The following is a 14,829-nucleotide window of genomic DNA, read 5'->3' as shown; positions in this document are numbered from 1 at the left end:
TTGTGAACCACGGAACCAAAGCTGGTCCCACTGCACATGTGTTCAGAGTGGTAGCAGAGAGAAGAGCCGGATTGGAGTTCCAGCTCTGCCATGCATGAGCTTGCTGTTCCACGTTAGTCTTTTCCTCTTTCTGAATCTCCACTTTCTCACCTAAGGGAAAAAATCCACAACTTTCACAAAGAAAAATTATAAGGGTATTACTGTTCACTTTATTAATTGAAGAATTTCTCTTTTGGAAGGTCACTGATGGAAGAGTTAACTTACTAAGGAAAATACAAACACATTTTTGTGAGTGACATAATGGTATTTTAAAATCAGGCTTAATTGGTTTCCCAGAGACGCAAGGAAGAGCTGAGTCTTGCAGCCACATGTGGAACTTGTGGACAGCCCTGCTTTGTGACTTCTGCATGCTGTTCCTCAAGTTGTCCCTTAGCTGTTGCCTCAGGGCGCTTTCTGCAGAGTAGGAAGCTGAAGAACTGAGAGATCTAGTGGTTGCCCCCCCACCCCCACCCCGTGCAGAGTGGCTTCCCAGAGTTCCAGTGTGCAGGGTCCATCACAAAGTGTGCCCAACCCCTCACATGAGGTTGTTTTCTGTGGGCAAAGGTCTAAGAGGGAAGAGCCTTCCTGGTTGTGTGCCCCTCACATACACAGACACAAACACACAGCCTCCAGAGCTTCTTCCCAAGCAAGATCGTGGGCCTCGGGTGTGAAGGGGACAGGACAATTCTCCCTTCAGCCATCCATGAACCTCCATTGAAACAACCCCTTGCAAACTGGAATGCGAGGTACTTTCTCATCTGAGCTGCTGACGAAGGTGCAGGTAGTGGGCTTTGTGGTGGCAGCAAGGTATAGAGAGTGGGCTGCCCTGGAAATCCAGGGCCTGAGGCTCAGTCCCCAACCTGCTCTGAGCCTCAGTTTCCTTCCTTGTTATTTGAAAGTAGAGATTACACCAAATAACCATCAAATGCCTTTCCAGCTCTAGGACTCTCTGAACTCCAGGTTTCTTCCTTTCCAACTTATGGAAATTATTTTCCCCACTTTTCGTGAGAGGGGAAGTATAAGACCCCAGGCTGTCTCTGACAACTGCCAAAGTGGCTGTTTTTTAATGGAAAGTCAGCTTCCTTCTTGGGTTGCTTAACATAGCAGAAGCTTCTCGAGAACAGAGAAGCCTAATGTTTCCCTCTAGCTTTTTGACGTCATTTGCCTGTGGGTGGGTTCCCGTCGGCCGCCGCCTCTCCAACCACACCAAATTTTATTGCACAGATTTAAAAAACATACCTCAGTGTGGCAGGCCACCTAAAGAAGCAATTTAGCTCAGGAGCCCTGCTGTTAAGCTGCGGCCAAGAGAGCTAGTTTCGGTCCAGCCTCGGACTGTGCCAGGATCTCGTCTGGAGGAGTAAATTAGCCATCCTCCCCGCTCCCGGCCCCCTGCCAGTAAAAGCGGAATGCTCACTTTACACTATCTCATGGGGGATTTGAAGAATAAGTCTAAACATGGACTTGAAAGCACTTAGCAGTCTAAGAGAGAGTGTAAGAGGGAGGGACTAACATTTGTGGCATGTTTACTGTGTGCCGAGTACTGGGGTGGCACTTGACTTTCATTCTTTATTTAACTCAGCTGTATAATCACACACAAAACTGTCAAGCAGTTGGTTTTTAGGCCATTAAGAACTTAAAACTTATCAAGAAGATGGTAGACAAGCAGAGGGAGAAAAGGGGAAACCAGACCTACCATAAACCCTGAGCAAGCTAAATGTCTGTGGCGTACTTAATGCCATCTACACAAAGGTGAAAAATCTGATTATGTCCATTTGCAACGCACTAGTATGAGGTATTGGAAATAAATCTGTGAGCACAAACATTTTGCCCTTTTGGTACCTTCAAATGTCAGAGAGTTTAGCTGAGTGATTACAGATCTAGCCACTGATAAATAACAGAGATGTTAATCTCATTCCAATATTTTCCTTTGTAAGTTAAAAATAATTTTGCCAACCCTCCTAGTACGTGTTTAGGTGATTAATCTTAAAGTGTGTAATAGGTGATAAATTCAGGAGGACCGAACTTGGTCGCCAAAATAAGCAACGTTGCCCATGACATTATGGAATAAAAGCACAGCGGGCTTGGTCTTGCCTGCTTTGAAGCTTCCATTGCCTGGTAACGTGAGCAGGGCTCACAGTGAGGCACATGTGTGGAAATCACCCCACACAAAAACTGTGACTCAGGTCTGTTCTCAGAGGAACTGAGGTAATGGCTATTAATATTTTATTTCATACATTATAGTGTTTGCAAAAGTAAACACTGTAGTTAAGGTTGCCTGCATTGAGGCTCCAGCATAACCCAGTTTTTCTTTATGCCAAGCTTGCTTTCCACAGCCATGTTCAACCAAGAGATTTTCAGAGACTTAAAAAAAATGAATGAGAGAACAAGAGAGAAATTTTGAAAACAATTGGGTCAACCAGTATGGTTACACAACTGTGAAAAATATATCACTTTCTATACTTAGAAAATAGTATGAAATGTTTTCTTTTTCTTGTTTGTTCTTATTTCCCTCCCACGTGAAACCAGTGAACACCAACAACAAACTGCTGTGGTTGAAGCTTTCCTGAAAGGTGGCCCTCTGTCAGCAGAAGGAAAGGCCGCGTCTCAGCAGAGGAGACGTCTTTGTAACGTGCTGCTCTTACGTGGTGTAACACCCAGCTCAGAAGCATTTTGTGAACCTGGCATATACGGGTTTCTGCCCTCAGTTGCCACTCTATCTTTCAGTGAGTCGCCAGTTTCAGGCACGGGGTCTCCGTTGGTTCTGCTGTGACTGGGATTTCATAGAAAAGTTTTGAATAAAATATCTTGCAGACTTAAATCTGATGTGAATTAGCTGTGGCACCAAGGACACTGGCTCTCTGGGTCTTTGTTTTCTCCTATGTAGAATATGAGGGACAGACCTCCGAGATCCCTTCTGGATCAAGTGTCCAAGGATTCTAGAAGCAGTCTCACACTTTCCTCAGCTTCAGTGCCGGCTCACCTCTCCACTCTAGGCCACCTCCCAGCTGTTGTGGCTGCAGAAGAATTGCTGTGAGCCAGATTCTTCACAGGCCTTGGAATCTGTGTGTTCCTGCCCCAGATTTGCTCTTCTCCCCACAACCATGGACTAATTTTCTTCTCCTCAGAGTGCTCCCTACACTCTCACCTTTCTTCCTCACCTCAGTCCTCCATCAAAATGAACCTGTTCTCTTTCCCAGCGCCCTTCCTGGCAGCTGGCTAAACAAATATGGCGTGCAGGTTCACCTTGCAGAGAGCAGCTATGAAACAGTGGGCTGTCTCCCCCTGGGCCCTGAGACCATGTAATGCCTTCCACCACTGGGGGTTGACTTCGTTGCCAAAGGGTCAGGCATCGGCAGCAGGCTGGTCAGCTAAAACCACCCAGTTAGGATCCCAGCTTCTCTGCAGTGTTGTCTCAGCCTTGTTACCTCTGGCTTGCAGGTACAAAGATGGGTCTTAGATGGCCTTGCAGCGTGCAGCATATCAGCTACAGATCCACTTGGCCTCCCTCAAGGCTTGGGGGTGATTGCTGTTCCTGTCTCCCTATTCTGGCCACTCTTGCTTCTGCTGTTGACATGAAGATGTGCTTCTAACCTAAGGCACATGGCTTCACAGTGAGCAGGCATAGCACAGAGGGGAGCTGATCTGGGCACTGACCTAGGGTCCAGCTCCTTCTGAGGACAGCACGGTCTCACTTGCCCAGGACCTGTCATCTACACTTGTGCACAGTGGGATGCAGCAGCATTTCTAATTTTCTGTTGCTTGAGAAGTATGGGAATTTCCTTAGATCTTGTGGCAGCTCCTGACATTTGTGCAGAGAAGAGTCTTGGGTGGGGAAGGGACAGTCTTTTAGGATGAGCTCTATGAAACTGCCCATTTTTAGAGGTTTAAAATGATCAAATATCTGCAGTTTTATATGGTTCCTCCTAAAAGTTGCAAAGCTGGAGGAGAGTCAGGGCCTTGTCCTGATGTTGTGTTTGCCTCGTAAGCATGCTGGGTTTTGCTTAGAGTATTATGGTACAGAACATCAATATTCTACACCAAAGAATATTATTATAGATACTGTTACTACTACTAGTACTAACACTCTTATTATGACTGTTACTACTTGAGATCGCTTTAGAAACAATTGACAGAGAGAAAGGAAACACTAAACCATCCCTGGAAAGTCACTACTGCCCTGGCCCTGGCCCCTGGTCTTCCTCCTTGGGAACTAGTTATTTAAAGTGAGCTCTCACCGACTCCCATTCTTGTCTTGTTTGGCCAACCTGGTTAGTTTCAGAGATAAGGGATGTTGGGTGATCAGTGGCTCAGACGATGTAGCTGCCACAGTTTCATTTTCAAAATGCATGGCAATAAAAAAAGCCATTTGCTAACAAAAAGGGTGGGATTCATCGCCAAGTGGCATTCACATCCATGCTGTCACGCCTCACCCAGACTTCTCAGAGTAGCTGCTGGCTTGATGTCGTAGCTGAATGATGTCATTTCAATCATAACGTAGTTTTCCAGCTGGCCAGTGTGGAAAAGGGGCGTATTATTGTGGTATATTTTCCACTGTGTCTGAAAGAGAACGAAGCAGACGTGGATCTGTGACAGTATCAGTTCTGTTTATACAGGTGTGTCTGAAGGGTACAAGCTACCTTTCACTTGCAGAGGAAATGTGACTCTATGGCAAAAGCAAATTAAAAAAACAAAAAACTTTTCCTCAAGAGATTTAAAAAATATATAATTAATTTTTGGAACTGGCCTAGAGTACATTCAACTTGGAGAACTAGGGGGCATTACCCATTTCTGGCCTCATTTCTGTCCCTACTGACAGCACTCTGGCTTAACCCTTGTCCTGATTTCTCCAAAGGGAAAATGGAGACCTCCAAGATATTTATGTGTTTGTTTGTTTTTAACTTTTTGTTAACGTGCAATACATGTAGAAAAGTACACACACATCTTAAGTGTACAGCTTGTCAGACGTTCACAAACTAAACACACCTCTGTAGCTAGCATCTGATCAAGAAACAGGATATGACCAACACCCCGGAAGACCCCTGTGTCCGCTTCCAGTCACCTCCCACCCGACACGCACAAGGACCAATGTCCTGACTTCTAACAGAGTAGGTTTTCACTACCTTTGTCAGACTTGTGCTCTGGAGAACTATAAAATTGTGTTTTTAAGTTTGTTGTTTTAAGCCCCTAAATTTGTGGCAGTTTGTTACAGCACCAGTAGAAAACTGATACAGTGGTGCAGTCGGTAAGTGAGAGAGCCACGAGTCAAAACCCAGGCTCTGTCCCCATATCCTGAGTTCTTAACAACCACCATAATATATAGTTCTGCCTTTAGCTTTAATAGGTTTTCAGTCTTCTGTGGAGGGTAAGAAAGCAAAATAAAAGTCCAAATGCCAGTCAGCATCAATTTAAGTTAGGAAATAGGTAGAATGTGTCTTTGACATACCCTTACTTGTCCATTCTATAGTCTCCGTGTTCAGAATGTCTCTTGTCTAGAAAAATGTAATGTGATATGTTACTAACAGTTCAGCATAAATTATTTCAGTGTATTATCCCTTCCTAAAGTATTTGGAGTATATGGAGATGAAGGCACAAAATGCCTCATGTTTTCCAGGGTGGTCCTAGAAAGTATGGGACAGATGGTCATTCTCAGAGGTATTCAACTTAACAACATTTCCCTATAAAAGGTAATAAACCTCACCAGAAACCAAAATAAACGAATAAAAGGTTTGCTTTCCAAAGGCTCTTGGTATTAACTAACTTTTTCATTTAAATAAATGAAAACTTTTCATACAATAAAGAAAAACCTTTTCATACAATAAAGTATTTGTAGTTTAAAAGGCGACCCAGGGAATGACTCTCCAATGTTCATGAGGAGGACTACGCTAGAGTGCTGTAGCAGACCCTGTGGGTTGACGAACCCAACACCCATATGCAAACCCCTGCTTCCTGCCCTCCTCCACCACAGAATCAGAACAAGCCAAAGACCCTCTCTCCCACGCTGCCTTATAGCTGGGGGTCACCAATGAGTGGAAATCTGCTGTGGGCTTTCTGGGAAAAGTTTTGCTTTCTTGATGAAAGGGATAGATGTTGCTGGCACAGCCCCCTCTCCCTTTTGTTTCTATGTTGAGCATGAAAGTGATGCCTGGAGCTGTGGTAGCTAACTTGTGACCATGAGGTGGCAAGCATGAGCACAAGAGTGAACATGGCAAGGATGGCAGAGTGGAAAGATGGAAAGACCTAGAGTTCTGACTGCATTGCTGAGTCACTGAACTAACCCCAACAGTCACCCTCCTCCAGGGGTCTTGTTACAGGAAAGAAAAAACCTCTCCTTCTGTTAAGCCAGCATTAGTTGTCTTTTCTGTTAGTTGCAGCTGCATATATTTCAGATGCATCCAGTTGCCTTTCAAATCGCAAGAAGGTAACCTCCCAGGAATGGGGACCTGGAAGAGTTATTTAGACGGAGACGAATTCCTGTGATCCTCCCCTACGCTCTCACCATGGCGACCACATCCACGGAATGATGGATCAAGGGAGCCATCCCAGACAAGGGGATTTAACTATATCCAATAAACCTGGTACTTTCTATTTGGAGAGAAGAAATGTACGGCTCGTAATTTTAAATGAAAAGGTTAGTTAATCCCAGGAGACTTTGGAGAGCAAAACCTTTTATTCATTTATTTTGGTTTCTGGTGAGGTTTATTACCCTTTAAAGGAAAATGCTGTTAAGTTGAATACCTCTGGGAATGACCATCTGTCTCATACTTTCTAGGACCACCCTGGAAAATATAAGGCATCTTGTGCCCTTATCTCCGTAAGCGTGCCCTGTTGGTCTATTCATGGAGTCACAATTTGCCATCAGGAAACATGGCTGTTGTCCTTAAAAGCCCAGTTATTTATGAGCCCCCAATAGCCAGGTGACCCCTTAGCCTTAATCGCATTTATTGATGCGGATGAGTACTTTCAGAAATTCAGAGAGAGATTTACCTTGTCAGCAGCCACTAGGAACATCTCTGACTGGATGAAGATAACTGGAGCAGGCTAACCCTTTGTACAAAGGCGGTGATGGATACTGTGGCGGCTGAATGCTGCTTTACAGCCGATGAAGAACAATCAGAGAATTCATTCATTTAATTCATGAATTTTCCTTTTATTTACACTTTAGACAAACATGCCAGTTGTCTGCTTAGCTAACAAGCTCTGCCCTCGTTATAAGCCATTAGTGACTAGTAATAATTGAAACTGGGTTGGATTTCAAAAATACAATAAACCTAATTCATTCTACCCTTAGTGATATAGAATTTGTAGTAACTGATTTAGACTAGGCCGAAGTTTGTGTCTTTGCCCTCTCCGTCAAGCAAGACGTCACTAAACCATTGTATAGCCATAAACAAGGTAATGGTAGAATTTTTTATAAGAAAAACTAAACAAGAGATTAAATCCACATGCCTATAAGGAGTCAGGCAGCAAATATAAATGAGTGCATGGGCAGAGCATCCTCTAAGAAACACTTAGTCTTGTCTGCCGACTTTTGATGGTGACATGGATAGAAGAAATATTTCACTTTTGTCCTTTTTTTTTTAAGATTTTTTTATTTTTTTCCTTTTTCTCCCCAAAGCCCCCCAGTACATAGTTGTATATTCTTCGTTGTGGGTCCTTCTAGTTGTGGCATGTGGAACGCTGCCTCAGCGTGGTTTGATGAGCAGTGCCATGTCCGCGCCCAGGATTCGAACCAACGAAACACTGGGCCGCCTGCAGCAGAGCGCGTGAACTTAACCACTCGGCCATGGGGCCAGCCCCTCACTTTTTTCTTAGTCTTGCCATAAGAAAAGAAAAAGCACACACATGATTATAAATGATAAGTAGGCTCAGCTGGTGGTGGGGAGGTAGCAGGGAGTGGTGGGGAGCTGGGGAGCCACGTCCCCTCTGAAAGGACCAGCTGCTGTTGAGCCACAGTTGCTACATGGGAATGTGGGCCTAGTGTGGTCAGATCTTTCAAATTTTCAATATAGTTAGAAAATCTGGATTTCTAGGTGAAGCCTCCTCACTTATACACTTTGGCAATGGATTTTTTTTTTTTAAGTTAATGCTATGCAGCTGCCACAGGGTAAATCAGTGTCTCTTGGAGTGTGGTCCCTGGACCAGCTACATGAGCATCACCCAGGAACTTCATAGAAAAGGAGATTTTCGGGCCCTGCCCAGGCCTGTGAATCAGATTGTTTGGAGATGGGGGCTCAGCGATCTGTTTTAACAAGCCCTCTGAGTAGGGTTGCCAGGTTTAGCAAATACTGCTTGGGAGATATACTAAAAAGTTATTCATTGTTTATTGGAAATTCAGATTTAGTTGGTGTCTTGTATTTATCTAGTAACCCTACTTCTAGGTGATTCTGAACATGCTGATGGTGATCAAGCAAAACATGTATAGGAGCCAGGCTGCCTGTGTTTGAGTCAGCTTTGACATGTACCAACAGTGGGATCTGGGACGAGTGATGTAACTTCTCTGACTTAGTTTACTTATGTGTAAAATGGGAATAAAATAATATCGCCCTCACAGGGTTGTTGTTAGAACCGAATGAGTTGGTGAACATAAAGGACTTAGAACTGTGCCTGGGAGAGAGTAAGCAGTGTCTGAGAGTTTACCGTCATCATTATTTTATGTTTCCTCTCCTTTTTCGCCACCACCACCACCACCATCATCCCCGCTGTCAGGAAATGCTTGGATGCAGCTTCCTTCAGTTCTCTTTCCCTTGATCTACCTTTGATGTAGGTACAGAACTGATTCTGATACCCTGCTCTCTAAGGGGGCTCTGCTGCTGGTTCCTATCAAAGTAAGCGCCTGCTTTGGAAGCTAGTTGATAGTGTGGCTGTCTGGCAGGGCAAGCCTGTGCTTTCTTCCACACCAGCATCTGCTTCCAGGCCTCCTCCTAACATCTGCAGGGCCCTGTCACTGGACAGACTGGCCCTTCTCTTTGTGTGTGCCTTCCCCAGCTCTCAGCACAGCACTGAGACATATTTCTGCCTACGGCTTGGGTTTTCAGATCCCTGTAGTACCTGACTGGGACGTGGGTACTAGCTCTCGGTTGTGGAAACAGCTGATGCCCCCCTCACCAGTTGAACTGATGAGTGCTCTTTGGGATATCCCCACAATTTCTCTAGAGGAGGAGTATGGGAGGACTTGATCTGTGGATCTGAAGGGTGCTCACACTGTATTTCGAAGGAGACTGTAACCGCACCGTTCTTACTGAGGGTGTTGCAAGCTGCCCGAATGCGTCCCTTCATGAAGCAGCTTTCCAAGCTTCCGTGTGGCCACAAAGGACAGACTTATACATGCAGCGAAAACCCACTGGATGAGCTATTATGGTTCTCAGTTGTGCCATTTTATTGCTGTTCTGGGAATGAAGCAAAATGCATTATTTCATTAAATAAAGATTTTCCCTGTACCACAGTGGAGGCTAATTTTATTAGGTCTTTTTATGGGAACAAACATCATCACCCTGGTTGGGGAGGCTGGGGGTGGGGTTGGGGATGAGGGAGTGGATAGACTCACATTTTGTCATCCACATGCGCCACTGGACGCTGCCGACATGTTTTACTTGGTAGTAACTCACCAGAAGAATTCTCCAGATCCTGTAGAAAATGCACAGCTCTCAGTTCATAAGTAATTTAGAGATGGTTCAAAAGACATGTTCACCTACAATAAATATTGTTCATATAGTTTGGGTATGGGTGTGTCCCTGGTGTTCAAAACACTGGAGTGTTCAGTAGCTTAAAAAAAGTTATTTCTTTGTTCTCATGTATGGGAAGCCACACTCTTTAGATTGAACATGTACCCTAAGATTCAGAAGGAGAGGAGTCTGAATCTAGTTGGAAAATTCAACCAAATACTGGTTTTGCCTCTGATACTTTAACTTTGAAATCTGAGACATCCACTTGCAGCTTCGTTAGCTTTTTAGATGAGCATAGCCACTAGACACCGACCTCTGCCACCTGCCTCAGGTAGGGGAGGCTGAGCTGGGTGCAGCCAGCTCCTAATCCTTGAGGCTAACCTGCCTCCACTGAGCACACAGGGCTGAGGTCTAGGCAGCGTTCTCTACGGCTGGATTGCCCGGCGGCACCAAAGTGAGTGTCCATCGAATGCTAAGCACTCTGCAGAGGTGGTCTCTGTACTTTCTAGAACCGGAGGTGGTCTCTATGTTTTGTCATTGCTGTGCTATTATTTTTCCCATTAGCAATAGGCCAGGGCCAACACTGAACAAAATTATGAAGCTGGCAAAAATGTTTTGGTGTCCCCACTGCCCCCCTTGTCACTCCTTGTGCCTCACTAAGAGCCCCTTCTCTCCCTCAGCTGTCATCGGTGCCCTGCTTTTGAGCCTTTCCCCGTTTTCCATGAGCACCCATACAGAGCCCTGGTAGGATCCAGGCCTCTGTCATTCCACCTCAACGTGCAGTGAAACCGTAAGCTTCTCCTCAGATAACTGCTTAAACCAGTAGCTCCTGACCATGGGTTTGTTGGCTTTGGCGTAGTGTTTTTTTAAATTGTTGTCTACTTCCCCTGATCGTTGTCTGCTTCCCTCCTGTAGTGATCTGCTTCCCTGTAGTGTTACCACATCGTTAATCTCAGTACTGCTTCCTTCACCTCATTTCCCACTTCCCATCTGGTTGTCTGCTTCCTTCCTTTTGTCAGCTGCTTCCCTCATTTTATCTGTTCCCACCTCTCATTATCGTCTTCCTCCATCTCCTTGTCTGCTTCCCTCTATTGTTATCTACTTCCTGCCTTTTGATATCAGCTTCCCTCATCTTATCTACTTCCCTCATCTCATTATCTACTTCCCTCATCTTTTTTATCTGCTTCCTCCATCTCATAACCCACTTCCCTCTTTTGTTATCTACTTGCCTTGAAGATCTTGGAGTTTTTGACCTGCTTTAAATCATCTCTTCTTGAAAAAAAAATTAGAGGATTTTTAGGGCAGTGAATCTACTCTGCTTGATACTATAATGGTGGATACATGTCATTATATGTTTGTCCAAACCCACAGCATGTAAAACACCAAGAGTGAACCCCTAGTGTAAATGATGGACTGTGGGTGATAATGATGCGTCAGTGTAGGTCCATCAATCGTAATAACAAATGCCCCACTCTGGTGGGGGATATTGATAGTGGGGGAGGCTGCGCTTGTGTTGGGGCAGGAGGCATATGGGAAATCTCTGTACCTTCTGCTCAGTTTAAGCTGTGAACCTAAAACCGCTCAAAAAAATAAAGTTTATTTAGGAAAAATAAAAGTCAGGCTATAGCAAAAATGGGTGGGAGGTAGAAGCTGGGGAAAGGCACTAGGCAGTATGGCATGTTGCCCTTCCTAGGCTCCTGGAGTCAAACACTAGGGACTGACCTAAGCACCTTTGCACCTGCTTGTCTAAGCATCTCCTTGCAGTGGCCCGTGAAGAACTTCCGGCATAGGACAGAGTTAGGAAGAACCAGGTGTTGCGTTCAGGAATTTAGGCTCTTTGGGGGCATCAGCAGTCGAGTAGTGATGTCCCCTCTCACTTCCATTCTTTCCCTCTTTTTCACAAGGCAGAGGCTGAAGCTTTGCTGATCACAACAAGGTCTGGTAATCTTAGGCCGGTTCTAGCTGTTATACAGATTTAGGGAATAGAGGTCCCAGGACATGGCTCCTGGCTTCCCTTGGGTGGACTCTGAAGATGGAGCTCCAGGGAGAGCAATGATCATTGCAACACTGGGCTTGAGCTGTCACAGAGGGATGGGAGCCCAGAAATCACAGGTCTGAGCCCAGTGACCCAGAATGGGTCAGAATAAGGCTTCAGGGTCAAGACTGTGAGTAAAACTACTGGCTGCATTACTTACCAGCTGTGTTACTTTGAGCTAGTCACTTTACCTCTCTGTGCCTCACTTTCATCATCTGTAAAATGGGGATAATAAAATCTATCTCCTGAGGTTGTGGGTTAGATTAAATGAGATGATGTATGTAAAATACAGTTCCTGGTACATAGCAAGCACTCAAGCAATGTGAGTTTTTAGAAGGAGGATATATTTTTGGTAGAAGTCTCTGGAATGTGGCCCTGGGGCTTCCCTCAGTCGCTGTCTGCTATAGTCACGTTGGTAGTTTGAGCCAAAATTTATTTAGATAAGTGAGTAGGTGTTTTACTGCCTATTTGTTATTTAGAAGTTTAAAAGGAAAAGTTATACTAATGTTAGCCTTTTGTCTCAAACCTAGATCCCCGTGTTGATCAGGTATAGTAAATTTTTCTTCAAGTTTTTAGAAGTGGTTTCTACCTCAGCTACCCTCAAGTCCCATTGATACCGAACCTCTTAACCTCAAGTTCATGTGCCTGATGCGCAGAAGGTAATCACTGAGATATGCTTGGAGATGGAGAAAAGTTTATTCAAATTGCCCAAGATGAGAAGGTGGGAGGATAGGTTTTCTTAAACCCGTCTTAACGAGAGAAGAAAGCAGGAGGGTTTATAGAGCTAAGGGGCTGGGCAGGAGGAGTTTTGGAGAAACTTTCACTCCAGATAAGCCCTTGGGCAGTCTGACTTCTGGGTGTCAGTGGCAGCTGGGCGCTGGTTATCTGGTGATTGTAACTTCCTTGGAGGCATTCTTTTTCTTCTGCAAAACAAGCTCATAAATCCTTGTGACTCTTGAGTCACCCCTCAGGTTAAACAAGAAAACAGCAAATTGACAAGATTAACTTCTTTTCATCTATGTCTGTGTTGGAAGGGAAGTTGAAAGGTAATCCTGTTCTTATTGAATATTTACAGTAACCCTTAGATACCCAGTTTCCCCAAACCCCCAAAAGAACATTCCATCATCTCCTAAGCCTCCAGTTTAAAGACTGCACTATGTGGCCATGGCGGGATGCCCAGTGGAGCAAATGGAAGGTGACTAGTCCTTAGTGAGCAGTCTCAGAGCCGGAGGGGAGCAGGGGCCCTCTAGGTCACGTGGGCCACCCCTTTGCCTTTGAGACAACAGACTCATCCCCAACATTGGACTGCAACCAGGAGAGAGAGACAAAGGGGTTTCATAGCAGAGCTGAAGAGGCAGGAGCTGATTCTTCCTTTAAGATTGTCCCAGGCCACTATGACTCTCCTTTACAGTTGTCCAAACTTTAGCAAGTAATTAAGTCATGCAAACGAAAGTTGCTTTCACAGGATTATGAAAGCTTTAGAACTGTCCAGTTTGACTTTGGAGGGAAAGGAGCTTCAGTTTCCCTCTTTCTTGGTTCTTCCTTCCTCTCTGTCATGGACGTTGGGCTCCACATGTTGTTGAGGTTGTGAAAACTTCGAACCCGTAAGTTCAAGCTTGATGAATAGTCTGTTTCCTGGACACACCTCTCAAGGATCTGTATGAAAAGCTGTTCCGCCTGAAGGGAATTGGGATCTGCTCCAATAAAATGGGAGGGGTGGCTTGCGGCTCTTCTTGTCCTTAACCAAAGCAATTTCCTGTCTTCTTGGTCCCACCTGCAGTCTCCTCTGAGGCGGCAGCATGGTGCCAGAGCAGATAGTGCTGTACCTCTCTCTGAGCAGCAAGATGGGCCACGCTGGTCACGTCTCCTGGACAGAGCAGAAATAAATCACACACAGCCCCTGCTTAAGATCTGATGAAATTCTCCATTTCCGCTCCAAATTGAATTCCTCCTGAAGGATTGGAGTGGCTCTAGAGAGTAATGACGGCACTCCTTCCTTCTCTACTAGGAGCGTGTTTTAAATTAACGGACATAGCCTGCTAATCTGGGTGAGGAGGTAGCTTTTAGGAACTGTCTTGAGAAACTGTTTTCAGACCAGAAGTGATATTTTTAATCTCGGCGTGGCAAGGTGGCAGACATACAGTACCACGTGGCCTTTATCAAGAGGCAGCCCCGTGGGTGGTCTCCTGGGAAAGGATGAGAACACGTGTCCTGCTGTGGCTCTGCCCACCCCCTGCTCCTGCCCCACTGTCCTCCTCAACCACTTGTAGTGAAAGAGAATTTATGGGGGAGGATACGAGTAAGAGGCCTTGTGTTTTCTGAGAGTTGAAAGTATTGCTATCCCGCCCATCTCTTATTGGGAAAAATGATAAAACTCTGTGGTTGAAAAAAAAAAAAAGAACCATTTTTAGCATGAAGATGTCGTTGAAGTGATTGTCTTCCATCCTCTGTAATGCCGACGAGTCAACAATTTGGTGTTTGTAGAGGCAGTTGACATGGGCCCTTTCAGGGCAAAAGAAGATAAAAGAAAACCCGGCTTCAAATGGGCCTTGTCAGAGTGAAGACTGATGACCTGCTGGCTGATTAGGACCATGAATACGATTCTGAGAAGAGGGAAGGTGTGAGGAGCCCAGGGGTGAAACTTATAAATCAAGGTTAAGGGAGGAGTAGAAAATTCTAGACATTCATTCTGTTTTGAAGGTAGCATGAAGTAGGTTATCTGTTGGTAAAGGAATATTTAATATTACTCCTTTAAGTGAGCTTCAGAGCATTATAATGTCTTCACTCCCTGTTGGAAAAAAGCAGTTTAAAAATTCTACTAAACCTGAGAAATTCTGACATTTAGGGTTAAAAGGAGAGGAGGAAATTCTCCTTGAAAGAAAATTCTATTGGTCCTTTTATGTCAGACTTTTGTTAAAAACCCTTGAGAAAGGTTATCAAAACTTCACTCCATGTTTTTAGTTTAGTTTAGAAAGAAGCCTTTTCCTTCAGAGGGAAATACAAGCCCGGGGGGCCCCCAGGCATCCCCAGCCTTGGAGGGCACACTCCACTGCAGGAGGGGATGGGGTCTGCTTCTCACTTGGAAAATCGCTT

The 14,829-nt window shown here is 44.9% G+C and overlaps 1 protein-coding gene and 1 long non-coding RNA gene across 31 annotated transcripts in view; one reads left to right on the top strand and one right to left on the bottom strand.

Annotated features, from left to right (window-relative positions):
• Nucleotides 1-14,829, top strand: part of AOPEP (aminopeptidase O (putative)) — a 377,169-nt gene that overhangs the window by 166,010 nt on the left and 196,330 nt on the right. The gene's annotated exons all lie outside the window — the stretch shown is intronic.
• Nucleotides 190-7,101, bottom strand: LOC138920494 (uncharacterized). Its single transcript, XR_011431760.1, has 3 exons — nt 7,024-7,101; nt 5,483-5,528; nt 190-4,596 (listed from the first exon to the last, which is right to left on the bottom strand). It is a non-coding gene; the product is annotated as an uncharacterized lncRNA (long non-coding RNA).

Source organism: Equus caballus, chromosome 23, assembly GCF_041296265.1.
Source record: "Equus caballus isolate H_3958 breed thoroughbred chromosome 23, TB-T2T, whole genome shotgun sequence".
Taxonomy (NCBI): Eukaryota; Metazoa; Chordata; class Mammalia; order Perissodactyla; family Equidae; genus Equus; species Equus caballus.
This window is presented reverse-complemented; position numbering and strand designations above follow the sequence as displayed.